Source organism: Arachis hypogaea, chromosome 20, assembly GCF_003086295.3.
Source record: "Arachis hypogaea cultivar Tifrunner chromosome 20, arahy.Tifrunner.gnm2.J5K5, whole genome shotgun sequence".
Lineage (NCBI taxonomy): Eukaryota > Viridiplantae > Streptophyta > Magnoliopsida > Fabales > Fabaceae > Arachis > Arachis hypogaea.
The window spans coordinates 34,952,191-34,971,724 of NC_092055.1; the positions used below are offsets into that span (position 1 = coordinate 34,952,191).

General features: G+C 36.7%; 2 long non-coding RNA genes across 3 annotated transcripts; one reads left to right on the forward strand and one right to left on the reverse strand.

Moving 5' to 3' along the window:
* Positions 1-9,501: 9,501 nt before the first annotated feature.
* LOC112784316 (uncharacterized) lies at positions 9,502-14,903 on the reverse strand. Of its 2 annotated transcripts, none has more exons than XR_011878629.1 (5): positions 14,486-14,903; positions 14,034-14,119; positions 12,845-13,831; positions 10,452-11,219; positions 9,502-10,357 (listed from the first exon to the last, which is right to left on the reverse strand). It is a non-coding gene; the product is annotated as an uncharacterized lncRNA (long non-coding RNA). The 2 variants fall into 2 exon arrangements; XR_003193840.3 differs by having other exon boundaries at positions 9,502-10,371.
* A 994-nt stretch (positions 14,904-15,897) lies between these two features.
* Positions 15,898-17,572, forward strand: LOC112784167 (uncharacterized). The gene is made up of 3 exons (XR_011878630.1): positions 15,898-16,056; positions 16,605-16,898; positions 17,163-17,572. It is a non-coding gene; the product is annotated as an uncharacterized lncRNA (long non-coding RNA).
* The last annotated feature ends 1,962 nt before the right edge of the window (positions 17,573-19,534 follow it).

The following is a 19,534-nucleotide window of genomic DNA, read 5'->3' on the forward strand; positions in this document are numbered from 1 at the left end:
TTATAACCTCTAATCTGTGCTTTCTGTACTTAGATCTGGGCCAAAAAGGGCTTCAGAAATCGCTGGGAGCATTTTCTGCAGTTTCTGGTGCGTGGCGTTTGTCACGCGTCCGCGTGGGTCACGCGGTCGCATCATCTGGGAGTTTTCCTTGTCACGCGTTCGCTTCAGTCACACGTACGTGTCATCTGCGTTCTGCTCAAGGCGCGCGTTCGCGTCGCTGCCTTTTCGCGCTAGGCACGCGGCCGCATCGTCCATGCGTTCGCGTTGCTGCCAGTTTCTTCAAAAACTCCATTTTATGCTTTCCTTCCATTTTTGTATGTTTCCTTTCCATCCTTTAAATCATTCCTGCCTTAGGAGATAAAATACTCAACACACAAATCACGGCATCGAATGGTAATAAAAGGTAATTAAAATAATTATTTTTAAAGCATAGAAAACATGTTTTTCACATATATCACATAATAAGGAAGGAAAAGTAAAACCATGCAATTTACATGAATAAGTGAGTGAAGAGTTGAATAAATCACTTGAATTGAGCACAAAATATATCATAAAATATGGGTTTATCACTACTCAACAACAACTACTCTACAACTTAAGGCAAAAATCTAATCAAACAAGCTAACAACTAAAACACCAAATAAACAAGAATATGCAAAGAAGAATACTACCTAATAATGGCAACTCAATACATTCATTGATTATATATACAAGAGAATGGAAAGAGTTTACTATGGTGGGGTGTCTCCCACCTAGCACTTTTAGTTTAAGTCCTTAAGTTGGACATTTGGAAGGCTCATTGTTATGGTGGCTTATGCTTGTACTCATCTTGAAACTTCCACTAATGCTTGGACTTCAAGTAAGCTCCAAAATTCAAAATCAATGGCACCAAACTTTGATGAAGTTCCACACAAGCTAAGGGCTTCCAAAATTGATCTTCATATATTCCCGGATCCCAAATCTTGTTTCTACACCCATCTTCAAGTTGATCATCACAATTCCAATTGGGTTAGAAGTGATCCGAATTCTCAAGCAAACACCAAAGCATCTTCCTAGACCCCTTTAGTTGAGAACTATACCAACCATTGCACTTAGACTTTAAGCTTCCAACCATAAGAAACCTTGATTGGCATTTTCACCCACTAACCAATTCTCTCCTACTCTTGACTCCACAAAGAGCTCTAAGTTGCCCATCCGTCTCAAGCAAACCATATTCAAGTGAGAAATTAAAGCTTAGGGATAAGAATTTTATCCACTTGAATGTTGTGTTGGATGGTGACTTAAGAAGGGATGGTCCTAATGATCTTGCAAGTTCCACTCCCTTGTTCTCTTCTTTGACTACCTCCACCTCTTAGCAAGCTTTTTCAACTTCAATTTTTTACCCACCAACTTCTTCCACACATTCTTCATTGGTGGAGCTTGCCTCTTGATCATCCTCTTCCAATCTTTCCTCATTCATAATATGCCTTGGAGGTTGCACATTATCCTCCTCAACACCAAATTCAAGCTCATTGGAAGAAGGTTCAACAGCTTCCACAAGATCATCAACAACATCACTTGGTGTGGAAGTGTCCTCAAGCTTGAAATCCACCTCTTGTTCAATTTTGCATAGCTCTTCAACCACTTCTTCTTGTTTAACAATCTCTCCCTTCTCCGCTTGTTGCAAGACATACCCCATCTCCTTGTCCTCATGTCGAGATTCTAAAATCTCCTTCATGCTCCTTTCTTCGGTTGATTTCTCACATTCATCCGTGGAGATGCTTTGCTCGTTGCACGAGTCCCATGATTCCAAGGTAGTAGTAATTTTAGCAAGCTGGGCCATGATTTTTTCAAATATGGGAGGTGATTCATCTTGTGGTTGAGAGTTCTCATACATTAGAGGTGGCTCATCTTGGTAATAATATGGAGGTGGTGGTTCTTGAGGGTATTGGGGGTTGAATTGGGGTGGTTCTTCACATGGTTCATATGGTTCACAAGGTGGTTGGTATGGTGGATATGGGTTGGGATCATATGGAGGTGGTTGGTGGTATGAGGCTTGTGAGTATGGTGGTTCAAAATTATGTTGAGGAGGTGGTTCATAGGCATATGGTGGTGGTTGTTGACAATCACAATAAGGGTCACCACATCCATTAGATTGATATGCATTAGGATTTGAATTATACCTATAAGAATCCGGAGGTTGTGGTTGCCAAGAAGGTTAATCAATCCCTTGAGGCTCCTCCCACCTTTGATTGTTCCATCTTTGATGCACATCCTCATTGAAACTTCTATTTCCTACAACATAATTTGAACCAAACTCATAGCCAAAATGATGAGAATTCATAGTGGCAAGAGAAAATAAAAACAAATACTAATAAGAACTAATAAAAACTAACTCCTAAAACAAGCAAAAACTATCAAAGAAGCATATTAACATATATTCAATAGCCAATAACATAGCACCATTGCAATTCCCCGGCAACGGCGCCATTTTGATGTTTGGTTTCTTGTACGGTTTAGAATTTCACAAATGAAATCTCGTTGCAAGTATAGTTCTAAACCAACAAAGAATCCTCACATGCAAAAATATTGGTTGTCACAAGTACAAACCCCAATAAGAATTAACCGAAGTATTTAAACTTCAGGTCGTCTCACAAGGAATTGCAATGAAGTGGTCAATTATTGGCTATGAAGAACAATGGGTTTGATTTGTAGTTAACAAGAAAAGTAAATAATAAGAAAGTAAATGACAAGAATTAATAAAGAAAGGCAAGCAACTCTTGGCTAAGCATAGGAATTGAGATCACCATCCTTGTCAACAAACCATATATTGACAATTATGAGGAACCAAGCTCATTACGTGTACTTCTATGCTTGAAGTATGTCAAATGGCATGATCAACATCAATCCATAAGTCCTAACCTAGCTACTAATTGACTTAGTAGTAGGCTAGTAGCAATGGTTATCAAATTGACCATCAAAGGTTCTCAAATCACCAATTCAATGAGACCCAATGACTCAAGTTTACCCAATTCCCTTAGCCTAGGCCAAGAGTCAAGAAAACTACTCAAATACTAGAGAAAATATTTCATCAAACACCTAGAATGCAATAAAAGTAAACATCACAAAATGCAAGAATTAATGAAACCCATAACTAACATAAGCAAGAAATCAACAATAACAATCAAGATCAACATAAAAGAAACATGGAAACAAAAAAATTGCATTAAAAGGAAATCAAGATCCAACAATGGTTCATCAACACAAAGAGAGCAAAATACGAAATTAACAAGGAAAACTAAGAAGATTAAGACAATAGAACACTAAAATATAATGAGAATTAAAATCAAAACAAGAATTAAAATAGAAATTTGAGAGTGATTAACCTAGCTTTACCCTAATTTCTATCCTAAATCTAGAGAGAGGAAAGAGCTTCTCTCTCTAGAATTCTACCCCTAAAATATGATGAAAACTAAACTATGACTACTTGGTTCATTCCCCCTTCAATAATTGGGTTCAATAGCATCAGAAATGAGTTGAATTGGGCCCAAAATGAGCTAGAAATCGCTGGTTACGATTTGCCAAAAATGAGTCACGCTGATCCACGGAAGCGTGCGCGTGATGCACTCGTACGCATCTCTAAATGCAAAGCAACTATGGCAAATTTTATATCATTTTGAAGCCCCGGATGTTAGCTTTTCAACGCAACTAAAACCGTCTCATTTGGACCTCTATAGCTCAAGTTATGATCGATTGAGTGCGAAGAGGTCAGGATTGACAGCTTTGCAGTTTCTTCATTTCTTCATGAGCCCACTTTGCATGCTTTTCCTTCATTCCTTCAATCCCATATTTGCCTTCTAAACTTGAAATCACTTAACAAACATATCAAGGCATCGAATGGAATTAAAGTGAGTTAAATTTAGCTATTTTAAGGCCTAAAAAGCATGTTTTCACACTTAAGCGCAAATTTAGGGAGAATTACAAAATCATGCTATTTTATTGAATAAATGTGAGAAAAGTTGATAAAATTCCCCAAATTAAGCACAAGATAAACCACAAAATTGGGGTTTATCATTAGGTGACTCCAAGCAGGCTGATCGGGTGTTTTGCTTTGCAATCATAGTGGTGAATTATGCCATGAGCTTCCTGGAGATATCATCAAAAACTGCGATCAAGCCGTTCAGAAGGGCGTCAAACCACTTGATTGCTGGGCCGGCTAGGGTTACTAAGAATGCCCAGAATCGGACCGCGTCAACGGCTCCCTCCAAGTTCATCCTGGCTTCGAAGGCCGTTAGGTGTTCCTGGGGGTCTTTCGTACCGTCGTATTTCATGTCAGGTGGCTTGTCAAAACCTTTTGGTGGTTTGGCCTTTAGGATCTTCTCGGTGAACGGGGTGGCTTCTATTATGATATGTTCGCACTTTGTTCGTTTAAGATCTTGGTGGTGCCTCCTATCTTCATTGTTTCGTCGATGTTCTGGTTTGAGGGAGACGCTGCGATTTTGGCATTTTCTATGACGCCGGTTGGGTGATTTCTCATTCTGAGTTCCTCGCCATGATTGGCTCCGGGAGGTTGCTTGACTCGTGTGTTCTAGCTGGTATCGCTCTTTGGAAGCGATCCAACCCTCCAAGGTTTGTCCCCTTTCAAACAGCTCTTAAATTATCTGGATTGCCTTTTCTCCTAGGCTGTTAGTATTTTTCGGAATCCCATCTTCTCGTGCTTGTTGTCTATCATAGATTTACTGGCAGTGCACTACATTGGTTACCTTCCCGTGGGTTGTGGGGGAGTATATTTCATGGTTTATGCGTCAGATTTTGCAGGTTGGGTTCATGGTGATGCCTTGAGGATTGCTACTCAAATTCTTCCATCATGCCTTTGAGACTAAGCTGATTCCCACAGATGGCATTAATGCACAAGATGTCACTCATACGAGTTATGAGAGGGATCAGGGGCCGGCCAGTCTTGATGATGACGGGTCGAACTCTTGGAACAGCTGGACGGTGGCACCTACAACGACACTCTGACACTCAAGTCAGAATGGATCCAAGAGATAGGTGAGGTTTGATAATGTGTAACGTACCTAAGAGAGCCTTTGGCTCCCTTTATATAATTTGCAGTCGTTATCATATCTTATCTTGTTAGCTGAGATAAGGGAAGTATTCGAATTTGAATATCGGTTAAGTAGTCATGCTTACCGAACCCGTTCGGGCCGTGGTGGTGGCCTGGGCCCGGTGTATCTGGGTTGTAGCTGATTCGAGGGGGACCCGAGAACTGGGTCCGGAACACAAAGCATGCCCTCTAATATTCCTGCTGATTTAGATTGGGTAGATAACACCATTTTAGCTGCTGTGTCAGTAGTAGATAAGGAGATGTTAGAAGAGTTCCGGCGTAAACATCGGATTTGTAGGGAATGGGAGGATGAAGCAAACTATATACTAGAGGCTTGAGATCCCGAAGAAAGGATCTGTTATGCCCGATATAGTACGTCGAGTGAGCATTTTTTGTTCATGTATGAAAGTTTGTTCACAAAGTTAGGTGTGACCTTTCCTTTTTTACTTTGAAATGGATGTTTTGTTGACTACCAAGGTATCCCCGACCCAATTCCAGCCAAATTTTTGGGGTTTTATAAAGGTGTATCAACTGATTTGTCATGAGTTTGATCTTCTTGTTTTTCCTAGGATCTTTTTTTACCTTTTCCAACTAACTAAACCTTTTAGTTCCAAAAACAACATTGGGCCACTTTTCAAGCTATCCAGGGTAGAAAAGTTTTTTCCATTTTTGATGACTCATTTCACGACTTCAAAAATTATTATTTCGAAGTATACCCAACTAGTGAAACCCGACCTTTCTATAAGGATGAGGAAGGAAAGTACATGTTTTGCGTAAGACTCCGGAGTTTTAAAAATTAAAATATGAGCTATTTAAGATTTGAAGTTTGTTTTTTGAATGACAAGAAACAATATTTAGAACGAAAACCGGACACTTATCTTAAAGATTTTGGCCTTAGGTTGGGCCAAATGGGCAAAAATCGCAATGGAACTTCACCGGGCACAAAGCCCATGACCCAAAGCACTTAAAACCCCATCCACTTCACTAACTTCATAAAATTTTAGCACCTTGAGAGAGATAGTTCGGATAGAGAGAAAAGAAGAAAGTGAACCCTAGTGTCACTATTCATCATCAACTTCAAATCCCATAACTTCCAATCCAGAGCTTCGATTGACAAGCTGTTTATGACCACACATTGCTCTCATCATCCTCTTCAATTCTGTCTAAGTATTGTGGTAAGAAACTTTGAATTCCTTTTCTAATTTTCTATTCTCTTCAATTTCACGTTTTTGGAGTTGAGCTGTTAAGAAGTTTCAATTTTTTATGTTTATGGGAGGATTAATCTTGTGTCCTATCGAGATTTTTGCCCAAGGTTCTGATAGAAAAGGTAAGAGGACATTCCTTCATTATTTTTCCCATTATATGTGAAATCCTATATTGAAATGTATGAAATTTGGTGTTATTTGATTAAATTACGTTAATTGGGAGATTGGTTTGGTGTGTGGAGCTTTGGTCGAGGCTCGGGTTGGATTATAAAGGAAATTCATGTGGTTGGAAATCGCCATCAACAAACTAGGATTTTTCTTGAAACCATTTTATTACCAAGGATTGTTATAAATCGATATTAATATAAAAATTATATTTTTGGTGATTATCCGAGTCTCATGAATTGGTATGTATCATTGATGATGTGCTTAAATGATGAATTAGTGTAAATGTTGTGCTTTACAATGGTTGAGAATGTATGTTTGATTAGTAAATAAATTGTGATTTAGATTGCCTTGGGATGAGTTATGAAATTGAGTTAAATGATGTTTGATGTGAGAGTTTGGGCCTAAGGCCGCAATAAGGTGAGGAATCCCCTATTTGGTAAATCATGGTAAGTGGTGATTTCCATGTGTGAATTGATTGTTAAATGAATGAGTTTTGGATGAATTGCGAAATGTTGTGTGTTGTTGTCAATGGGTATGTTTGACAGAATATGTTAAACGAGTTAGAATTGGGTTGACTAGGTTTGGAATAGTTGGAAATTGATAATTGAGTGTTGACAAGGCTTATAAATGGTTTGAAATGGTTTAAAATTGAATTGGATTTGAAAATGGGTCAAAATGAGCATTTTGTGAAATTGGGTAAAAAAGAGGATTTTTAACCAACTTCGACAGGCCATAACTTGGCGCTCGGAGCATGAAATTGAGTGAAGTCTATCCTAAATTAAACCTAGTTAAAAGATCTTCAAAACAGTCCAAGAATGGATGAAAAATGAACTTTGTATCAAAAGTTATGAGTTTTGAAAAATTAGGGTCTAGAATTGAATTCTACAGAAGTTGTAGAAAGTTGGGGTCCTACGTACGCATGACATACTTTACAGAACTGGAATTTTTTGTGCGTGTGTTCATGTGTATGCGAAAGGGTAGAATCATGCATACGCATGACTTGAAATTTTCGAAAATTCAAAATTGACTTCTTTTCGTGCACATCCCGCGCATATGCACAAAAGTAAACTCGTGGGTACGCACAACTGTCCTATTTTTTAGAAAATGCTGATTTTGACTGTTTTAGCCTATCTGACTAGCTTTTTTGACCCCATATGAACTCTGATAAATTGTTTTAAGACTTTATATATGCTAGGGTTGGATTTTAATGAATTAAACTGAGTTTTCTATATGAAACTTGTTAAAGAGGATGTTGGGAATGTTGTGGGGATGGCAGTTCGTCTCGCCCACAGTGAGGATAGTGGCTTTGTCCCGCTCACAGAGTTCATGAATTTGAATTACTCGAATATAAATGAAAGGGGTTTTTGGTTATGATGACATGAAATTGGATGAGAATTAAGCGAGGCTTATGATGAAAACTTTGATTGAGATATGTGTTAGAGACTATGATTAACGATGAATTGATGAAAAAAATAAGTTTAATTGATATGATACATGCCTGGGTAAGATGCAAGAATTGTGACTTTATTCCACTTGCTCAGGGTTAAGTGGGGATGGTGACCTTGTCCTGCCCACAATGAGGATGGTGTATTATCCTACTCACGAGATGAAGGAATTGGTAAACTGAATGAGTGTGTGGTTAATAAACTTAGTGATTTCAAAAACTGATTAAAGACTTTACTGTGAATTGATATTTACTCGTGGCAAGGACGGTGGTAAATTTCGCTTGCACACTGAGCTGAGATATGCCAAAACAAGGACAGTGGTTAATCCCACTTTTTCATGGCTTCTCCGGTAAGGACAGTGGTTAATCTCGTTTGTGCATTGACTGATATTTGTGCCGGACAAGGATGGTGGTCAATTCCTCTTGTTCGAGGTACCTGGTAAGGACCGCTTACTCGTGGACTAATGTGATTGGCAAGGACGGTGGTAAATCTCGCTTGCACATTGTTTGTGTTTGTAACCCGAGCAAGGATGGTGGTTAATCCTGCTTGTTCGAGATACCCAGTAAGGACGGTTGGTTAATCCCGCTTACTCGTGGTCTAATGTGATAGGCAAAAACGGTGGTTAATCCTGCTTGCGTGTTCTGGGCAAGGACAGTTGGTAAATCTCGCTTGTTTGTGGAACCTTTGGGTAAGGACGGTGGTGAATCCTGCTTACTTATGTCGGGTCTGGCAACACAACCAACATATGAGCTCATGGCCAGTAGAACAGACATGCATCATACTGCATTTATTTGCAGTTTTTTGGATTTGCATGATTACTTAGCTTGCCTAATTGACATCATGTTAATTGCTAATTGTACTATTTGTTGTACTTGCTTTCTTTGTGTAATTGTTTGTTTGATTGCTTGTGCTTGTGACCTATTGGTTTGGAGTGTGGTGCCGTGTATGTGATTATATGTGGACCAGAGGCCGAGGTTTGATATTGTTTTGGGCCAGAGGCTGAGAATTGATATTGATGTGGGCCAAAGGCCGAGCTTTGATATTGTTTTGGGTCGAAGGCCGAGATTTGATTACTTTGGGCCGGAGGCCATTATTTGGTAAGTTGGTAAAGGTTCATATGCGCATTTACTTGTGGTGGTTTGTCTGTTGATTGATTTTATTTTAGAGTCAGAGGCTGTGATTGATTATGTGATGGGCTGGAGGCCGTGATTGATTTATGGTTAAGGCTTGGTAAAATATGAAAGATCAAACTAGTTCAGCATAGACTTAACGAACCTATGCTTGGAACAGGTTGGTCATTCATACAGTTTAAGTAACTTTCAAAATTTTATAATGGAAATATGAATTTGGATTTTGAATAAGTAAATGTTGGTTTTTGAAAAGATTCATAAGTAAGGCGATAATTACTGCGGTTAAAATCCATTCTTTTCCTTACCATAGTTTTTTATTGCTGATGGCGGCTTATGGAGGTGAGCCAAAAAACCGCCATAAAGTTATAGCGGATGGCATTGCGGAAAATGGAGAAAATGACGGATTACCTAAAAAAATACACATATATGTACAAAAAAATATGCAGAAAAATTGTAAATATAATAAATTATAAAATCTATCTATATAAGCAACTTTCTAATCATAAACATCCAATTAATGTAGCAAATATAGTAGCAAATATAGCAAATAAACATAACATCAAGTGCAAATCATAACTCAAAAGTCATAAGCAAGCCGTAAAATAAAAGACACAAAACATAAAAACTATGAACCATCTACATTCTAGCTCTCATCAAATTCATCCAATAACATGATTATTATCGTGTCCCTTTGCCCCCTCATCATCCTTTGATTCAGTATCATTAAATTGAATCTCCTCTTCATGTTCTTCTTCTTTTTCAGAATCCTCTTCATCTTCAAATTCTGGTTCTTCTTCCTCCTCCACAATTACTGTCTTTCCTTTTCCTTTTTTTGAAGCCTTAGACTGACTTGGTCCACTACTTGCACCACCCCTTGTAGTTGCAGGTTCCTTTCTTTTCCTATTTTGTTGTCTTCTCCTAGTATTTGTCGTAGGCTCATGTCCTCCCATTGCTTCAAACACAAGGTTCCAACTCAAAGTGTTGTCATCTTGATGAACTAAATCAGCATCATCATCCACATTAATTATTAGCATCTCAAAAGGTGTCAATCCTAATTTCTCCAACTAACCACTCATTACACTCATCAATGTCATTAAGTGCAATATGGTCAACTTCATCTTTAAGGTTGTACCTTTCTATGAGTTGTTGGTTATACTTTATGAAGACCAAACTCTCCATCCTTTCATGATCAAGTCTATTTCTTTTTTTAGTATGAATATGCTCAAATATACTCTAATTGCGCTCACATCCTGAAGCACTACAAGTCAAGCTCAAGCTCTTGATAGCAAGGTCTCGCATGTTTGGAGCTTCATGCCCATATGTCTGCCACCAAAATGCTATAAAATTAAAATAAATTTGTCTAAGCTTTTAATCGAACTAAATTTATAAAGCTTTGTAAAATTTATAACAATCTTACCGGATGAAATCTTTTTTCTTTGACATTTTGCAAAATCTGATCTAAAAAGTCCATAGCCGGTCTTGTATAGTGCTTGCTCCTCCAATATCTTCTATTGCATAGCTTGACTTGACACCAATCTAATGATGCACTCAAACCATCCCTTTGTAACTTCTAAATCCATCTCAATGCAAGGATTGTCATAAAACAACTCGGAATTTAGAAAATGACCAGCTGCATGCAACAGACGATGAAGTTGGCAATTTCTTCTATTGTCAATGATTTTAAAAACATCATTGTACTTGCTTTCATCATTAAGAAATGTTTTTATGATGCATTCCTTTGTCTTCTCCATTGCTTCATAAATATATTCCGTTGGTGGCTTCTTCTCCCAATCAACAAGTCTAAGCACCCGAACAAGAGGGCCCATGATCTTAAGGGTGTACTTGACATGATTCCAAAAGGAGGGCATGATAACAATCTTTGTTGCCTCCCTCCCATTTACCTCCTTTTACAACTTATTCTTTACCCATTTATCCGAGGTGAACATGCTTCTCATATTTCCTTTCTCCTTATAAAGCCTTTCTAAAGAGAGAAATGAAGTGGCAAATCGGGTGACTGCATACTTTACCAACTCCTTGCCATTTGTGAAGTGTCTCAACAAATGGAAGCTGTTATGAGGAAGCTGCAAAATCTACTATGATGAAGGCTATGAATATGATGATGATGGTGATGAAGAACAAGAACAAGATAGTGATGAGGTTGGTGATTGTGGATTCAAGCGTTGCCCTGATTGGAATGAAAATGGACTAATTAGATGCCCAATTTGCTGCTACTAGTTTTCATCATAATAGTATTTTGGTAACATTTAACTATATTGTTCTTGGAAACCAATTGTTTTTGGAATTTGGATCCAATCTTTTTTGTTTTTCTTTCTTTTGAGTTGTGTCTTCTGGTGTTTGTTTCATATTCAAACTTTCTTATTTTATATTTTATTATTTATGTATAGTGAAGTTTTGGTGACTGATATATTGATGTAATTGATCATATTAAAGAGAAAAAGTAAGCAAGATTTTCTGCACAGCTAGTGCTGTTACTGCATAATATGTTAATTCTTTGTTCAATTTCAAATTTTCAATGCTGTGATGTTTTAGTTAGCAGTGAAATTATGTTTGGTGCTTGAATGCTTTTGATGAGAACTAAAACCTATCATTTTAGTTACCAAATTTTATTTGATTCTCTGCACTAATTAAATTGAACATTGTATGCATCGCCTTAGAACATGAGATTCATTGTTGTTAATAATAATAATAATAATAATAATAATAATAAGTCAAAGAAAGTGATGCAAAAAATAAGAGCATGATGTTAGCTAGGGAGACATTTTCTTGTGCAAGTTGTGCCGGAGATCTTGTGAATTAGTCAAAACCATGTGTCTTAATAAGACTCTTACCAAAGATTCGTGACTACTGAAACATTTTCTTGTGGAAACCGACAAAACAGTACAAGACCACAATTATTACTATTAAGGGATATGTTTTTAAAGTTAAAGAAGTTTCATAAAGATGTAACTTTTATTTAATCATTTATTACTAGATGCTTATGCTCATTTTACGGTTCCACACAACAATTTATGTTTTAGTATTAAGTTACAGTAGTAATTTAAGCGTATTACAATTAGTTTCTGATCTTATAAGATAGAAAAAATAAATGATAGTTATTATAAGCTCAACTTCTTGTGCTGTGTACATAGGAGATATCATTCAAACTTCATTTATACTAGGCTAAATAAGTTCTTAATATCTATAAAAATAATTCTGTGGTTTTGTTCCAAAAAAAAGTTAATTCTAAGTTTTTATACTAGGCTAAATAAGTTCTTATGTTTTCAATAACAATTCTAACTCAAATTTTCTCAAGTTCAACAACTCTAAAATCAAATACAAAAGCAACATTAACCAGACTCAATAACAATTCTAAGTTTTTAACTCAAATTCTCTCCAATTCAACAACTCTAAAACCAAATACAACAGCAACACCACCAAAGTTCACTAATGATAATTAACAAAAAATTTAACTATTTAACCAAAGTTCACTAAAATTTTCTCAGGTTCAACATCAACTCTAAAAAACCAAATACAACAGCAGCAACTATCAGATTCAACAACAATTCTAACTAAAATTTGCTCAGATTCACCAACAACAACTCTAAAAAATCAATATTCAACAAACAGAAAGAACAGCAACAACTCTAAAATTTCATCAGGTTCACCGAAATTAACATTGAACCAGAGAAAGAACAGCAACAACAACTCTAAAAACTAAATAAAACAGCAACACCCACATTCAACAACCACCAGATTCACCGAAATCAACATTGAACTAGAGAAAGAACAGGATCGAAAACTGGAGCTCACCTGGTTGATTAGACGACCACCACCAGCACCCGAGGGAGCAGATATTGCTTCACTGGTTCCGACGAAGCGAACGCACTACGCAGGGTCACGATGAAAGACCGAGAGAGAGACGAGGTGAGAGACCCAGAGACTGAGAGTCACGAACTGACGACTGACGGATGAGGGGAGCGACGAGAGATGGCAAGGTAAGGGTGAGGGGTTGCTGACGCCGAACTCGAGAGAGTGGCGAGGTGAGGGTAAGGGGCTGCCAAATGTCGACGCCGAGCTCGAGAGAGCAGAGAGCGAAGCCGGTTGGGGTTGGGGGTGGGTCCACGGCACTGAGAGTCTCGGATTAGTGGCTTAGGGTCAAGGTTCTAAAAACCGAACCGATCATCGAACCGCTCTAGCTACTGGTTCAATGGTTTACAGGTTCAACCGGTTCGACCGTGATTGAATCGAAAAAACCGTTTTATAATAAAATAATAAATAAAATATAAATAATATAAACTCAAAAAATTATTTAAAACACTCTTAAAATATATGTTTCCAAGCACTTTTGTCATCATCATCTTCAACTTTACACTCATCACTCAATTAAAAAATCCACAACTCTAATCTTCTATGATTTCTTTTGGAAAAATAAAATCTCATTCAAGAAGGAAATCATAGCTGTAAGTAATTGAGAATATTTGTGAGACTCAACACCAAGACATAGAACAAGTATACATATAGAAAAGTACCAACAATCCAATTCTCAATTTCATGAATCACCCTAAACTCTGAAATCAATAAATCTAACAACAAAAATTCAAAAATAGCATACTCATAAATTAAAAAACAGTAGCAGCAGGGTTTAGAACAAACATTTAATCACTAACAATACAGAACCTTGTGTATTATTAGTTGATATGATGCAGGGTGCTTTTCTGAATTTTTATTCTCCCCCTCTGAAAATGACAGTTTTCCATACGAAATTGCCCCTAACAATACCGAACCTTGTGTAGAATTCTGCACAAATATTACAAACAGGATTATATATTATCAGTGGCAATATCCAAAAGTTTAACAAAGGAGAATATATCTCGGGAAGCTTATCTTTCGGTGGTGGACCCAGATAAAATTCTTCTTTTATATAAACAAAAATCAACATGACAACAAAAGAAAACATACAAATGTAGGTAGTTATGAAGGAATAGAAACTCATTCATACCCTGGAAATAAGAATGACGATTTAAAGGAGCCATTTCCAATCACTGGACCATCAGGTTGAAAGAAAAAGGATAGCTGAATGATTTCCTGAGAACAGAGACAAGAAAAAAAAATCTATCAACAATTAATCATGCTTCACCCTTCAAGCAATCAGCTTCAAGTCTTCAACAATTAATCATGCTTCAACAATCAATCAGTTCAGTTTCAGTAATCAGTAAACAACAATTATTAACCAAAGTTAACAGTTCAGTTTAGCAGGATCAGTTGAATCAGTTCACAGAGTTTCACACTACACAGTTCAAAGAAAAATAAAATTGGGAGACAGAGTTTCAAAGTTTACAGTTTCGGTGTTCATCATGTGACTGTCACAGAGCTTCACAAAATCAAAGATTCAAAGAAATACTCAATCAAACTCATCAGGAATCAAACAACCATAACTAAAAAAAATGTTACCTGGAACTCTGGAAGCTCGAAGGCACCTTCAAGGCTTCAACAGAACATGCAATAGGGAGAGTAGGAGACAGCAAAGGGACGACGGTGAGAGTGAGGCGTTCTCAGTTCTCGACGGTGAGAGTGAGGCGTTCTCAATTCTTGACGGCTGCTGCGGTGGCTCGACGGCGGTGACTCGACGGCGGTGGCTAGACCCGTGTGAGAGTGAGGCGTTCTCAGTTCTCGACGGCTGCTGCGGTGGCTCGACTGCGGTGGCTCGACGGCGGTGGCTCAACGGCGGTGGCTCGACGGCGGTGGCTCGACCCGTGTGAGAGTGAGGCACTGAGGCGTTCTCACCTCTGAAGCAGCTTCACTGAAGCTCGATGAATGAGAACTGAGAAGGGAATTAGGAATTTGGTAATTGATTTAGCCATTTAGGGTTTCAGAACCTTGGAAACGGCAGCGTTTTGTTGACAGCCAAAAAACCGGCCGGATCACGGTTCGGTTCGACCGACCGGTTACAGGCCGGTTCACCGATTCAATTCTGGTTTTCAGATTTTGCGGTTATGCTGATTGACCGAATCGTTTTTGGGTTCGGTTCACGGTTTGACCGGTTCGACTGGCCGATTCGAACCGATTTTCAGAACATTGCTTAGGGTTCTTTGCTTCATTCAAACAGGGTGGGAGGTTGGCATGAAACGATGCCATTTTAGCATAATAATAATAATAATAATAATAATAATAATAATAATAATAATAATAATAATAATAAACACGACCCAGACCGGGTTGGATTAACCGGTCGGGTCACCGGATTCACATAAAATCTACCGGGTCGAACCGGATTCACCGGGTCTGTTGTATGGACAGTTTAACAAGTGATTCAACTCGGCCACGTGACCAAATGACCAGGTTTCTGGTCGAACCGATAAGATGGAGCCGGATTTGATAACATTGGTAAATGCTAATATATTTCAAGTAAAATAAAAAGTGTTGCACTTTTTTATAGCATAATTTATAAATAGAGTTACTAATAAAGTAGGGTTTGATAACATTGGAGAGTACACAGATTTTAAAGTATAGCACACAAATTTTTAAAACATAGCACACAAAATTTTGCACATAATATAAATTTATCGATATAAAATATAAATTTTTGTCTATAATACATAAATTTTCTAACTTTTTTCCGTTCTTCTACTTCTACTGCCTGTATTTATTTTCAAATCTTTATTCTACTTTTGTGTTGGGAACTTGTCAATTTGGGATCATCCGGTTTATTGGTATAACCGGTTCTGAACCATTATAAACCGACTTTAAATGATTTGACTAGAGTTTGGAATGTACGAGAAAAAGGCTTGGTTTGGTTCAAAATTTGAACAAAATTGGAACGAACCGGACCTGTTAATTTTTTTGCAAGTTGCAACAAAAAGGAGGTTTGTTTATTCAATGGGTGGTGGGTTCTGCAAAGTGCAATCAAAGAGAATGAAGAAGCCTATCGTAGTTTTGTTATTGGTAATATTCTTTTCTGCATTCAACTGCTTCAACGCCAAAGAAGCTTTCAATGTTTGCAAGCATCTCTCCACTGTTTTCAGGTCTCTCTCTCAATTCCCAATCACAATTTTTAAATCGCTCTTTTATGTGTTGATATTTGAAATGAAACATATTAAGGTATCTATTTTTGTTTGATTTTGATCAGCATTTTGTATTTAAAGACAAATTGCTTTACCAATTCGTTTTTGTTGCATATGTGTTGATCTTATCAAATGAGATTGATTAAATTTTCTTGCTGAATTTTGTTTCCCATGTATGGTGCTGTGAAAGAAATTGCAAACAGTAATTTTATACCTTCTAAAGTTTCTGAAGGATGTGTTCCAACTCACTTAAATCTCGTGGTAAATTTCTCAGCAATGTGAGGATAATGGTTTCATTTATCAATTATGATGAAGGATGTTGCATTTCAATATTGGTTTTATAATAGTAGTTCTTACATTTGTGTTCTTAGCTTTTTATGTTGTTTGCTTTAAAATTGTTCAACATTGTCGAGTAAAGGGCTAATCTTTATATGGAATGTCCAACTTCTTGTGATTGAGGATATTGAGCTAATGTACAGATGGATTAAAATGCTACTTTATGTACCCAGGCAAGGCATGGAACTCGTTCTCCTACAAAGAAAAGGATAAGAGAGTTAGATAATTTGTCGTTACGTTAGGAAGATCTTATAAAGGATGCTAGAGGGCGAAATTTGCATTTGGAAAGAGTTCCTTCCTGGTTATATGGATGGAAATCTCCTTGGCAAGGAAGGCTCAAGGGTGGTAAGTTGATTAGCAAAGGAGAGGAAGAATTATATGATCTTGGACTCAAAATTAGAGAAAAGTTTCCAAGTTTGTTTGATGAAGAGTACCATCCAAACATATATACAATAAGGGTAACTCAGGTCAGTTTATCTTAACATTTTTGTCTGGGTAGAACTTGTCATTTTAAAAGTCTTATTCATTCTATTAGTCTATGTACACCAGGAGTAGTTTTGAGATTTTTTAGGAAATGTGGAATCCCATGCTCAAAAGAGGGGGGAGTCCTATTTATGTTGTTTTGACTATTAGTTGTAGTAACACTGCAAGATGAACTAGCTTATAATACATAGACATGTTTCTTTTTTTATTATAAAATATGCTTATGCATATTATTCTCTGTATCATAGGTTCCTCGAGCCTTGGCCAGTGGGGTAGCATTTGGGATGGGGCTTTTTAGTGGAAATGGTAGCCTTGGGACCAGAAAACATCAAGCGTTTTCTGTTATAAGTGAAAGTCATGCTAGCGACATCATGCTGAAGTTTCATGATTGTTATCATAACTACAAGGTATCAGGGGTTAGGGGTGTTCAAATTCAAACCGATCTAAATTAAACCGTTTATCCAATTTAATTCAAATCAAATCGAAAACCGATTAAAACCGTATTAATTCGGATTTGATTGGATTCTATTTTTTGCAAATCGTTAGATTGGATCGAATTTCGGATCTACTTTTCATAACCGATCTAATCCAATCCAAACCGCACAATGTACTATAATATTATTATTTTATTATTATATTTATAATTATACTTATAACATGTTCAATTTGTTATATATTTTTCTATTATTCATGTATTATTATTATTTAATAAATATTTTATGTTCAAAATGTTATTTATTTATTTATTTAATTAATCTATGATTTTATTTCTATTGTTATGTTATCGTTGGCTTTTTAAGATATTGTTAAGACTTGATATGTCATTGTTGATTATTTAAAATTTGATGTTGAGACTTGTTATATGTATTTATTTTTTTTATTTAAAAAATCGCAAATACAAACCGATCCAAACCGCTTGTAATCGGATCTGATCGGATCGAATTTCCAAAAAAAGTTCATCCAATTCAAACCGTACCGCACATAAATTAAACGTTCGGATCGAATGACTTTTTTCTCTTAAAACCGAACCAAACCGCACCGCAAACACCCCTACAAGTATGATGCAGCCTTCAATTTCGATTGATTTTTCATAAGTACTTCTGTTGCAAATCCTTACATGTTTATTAAACTTATGAAATCATAGGCTCATAGCCAGTATGATACATTTTAGTTTTGCCACATGGAGTGGCTCTTAAATTGAACATGAAAGTTTTGTATTTTGAAGGCCACCTGAGGTAAACAATTGGAGCATACTTCATATTTTTAAATATTAGAAATAAAATTAAAATTTAACATAAATATTAAAAGTTAAAATAATCTTTTTATTTTTTTTAATCTAATATTTTATATCATTTATAGTGGATGAGACGTAACCAATATAAAATTAATTTAAATGATAAGCAATTTAATATTATTTAAGTATGATTGTCAAATTCAAATATTAACTTATAAAATTATCTGAATTTACGTTTTTAAATATAATAAAATTGAATTAACTGAAGTCAAATTTATTTTTATCGATTAGACTTGAACAAACACGAGTTAGAGAGAATAAAGTCGCGAGTTTGAAAAGAAAATTAAGATCCTCTCAATTTGAGAGATCCAAACAAATCAAAAGATAAAGTTGATATAAGATCAGAAGGAAGAGAGTATAAAGTGTGTAATCCAAAGGGAAGTTTTTGCCCCTTCTTTGCTAGATGGTCTGCTGCATAATTGGCTTTTCTGAGCGAATAGCTCCATCTCACATTATGAATTTTTCTTGACAAAATTTTAATATCTTCCATCAAAGTACTACAAGGATGAATGGAAGGGCACCCTTCTTTACAAAACGTTATAGCCATAAATGAATCAGACTCAACGACAATATGTTACATCCCTTTAGTGATAGCTATTTGAAGCCCTTTAATAATACCCCATAATTAAACAACTTCCAAGGTTGCAAGAGAAGGCTGAGATAAACCTAACCAAATGATCTCGGAACAAGCCTCCACATGCTGCATTATTGTTATGTGTATAAAAGGATCCATCTGTGTTGAGCTTAATAAATTGTTCCAGATGAGGTATTCATCTAATAAGACACTCTTGACTTCTCTTTGTAATTTTGAATTTCTTCATTACATTGAGGATCTCCTGTATTCTTATGTTAACCAACTCATAGATAGTTACGGGATGTGAATAAGCTCTTTCAAAGACCCATTTGTTGCGGTTATACCAAAGAGAAGAGATTGTAACACCGAAATATATGGCTCACTCTTTATCCTTTGTCAAGTTACTAATGAGCCAATCCTTAGTAGATAAGTTGAAAAACTCTGGATTACTATTTTGAGAAAGTAGAAGTCTCCATGTCTCTTTAGCTAGAGTACAATCTCTAAGCACATGCATGGTTGATTCTTCAACATTACCACACCTCGGACAATTAGGATTAGTTGACAAATGCCTTCTTCTCCTTTTCATATTAGTTAGAATGGCTTCCTGGGCAACTAACCAAAGGAAGGCTCTAATTCTTTCCGGACCGCACCAGCTCCATGCCAACGAACACTCTATCAGAAGGTGCTTGCTCCTCAAGAATAGCATTATAAGCTGATTCTAGGTTAAACGCTCCATCAGCAGAAGGCGCCCA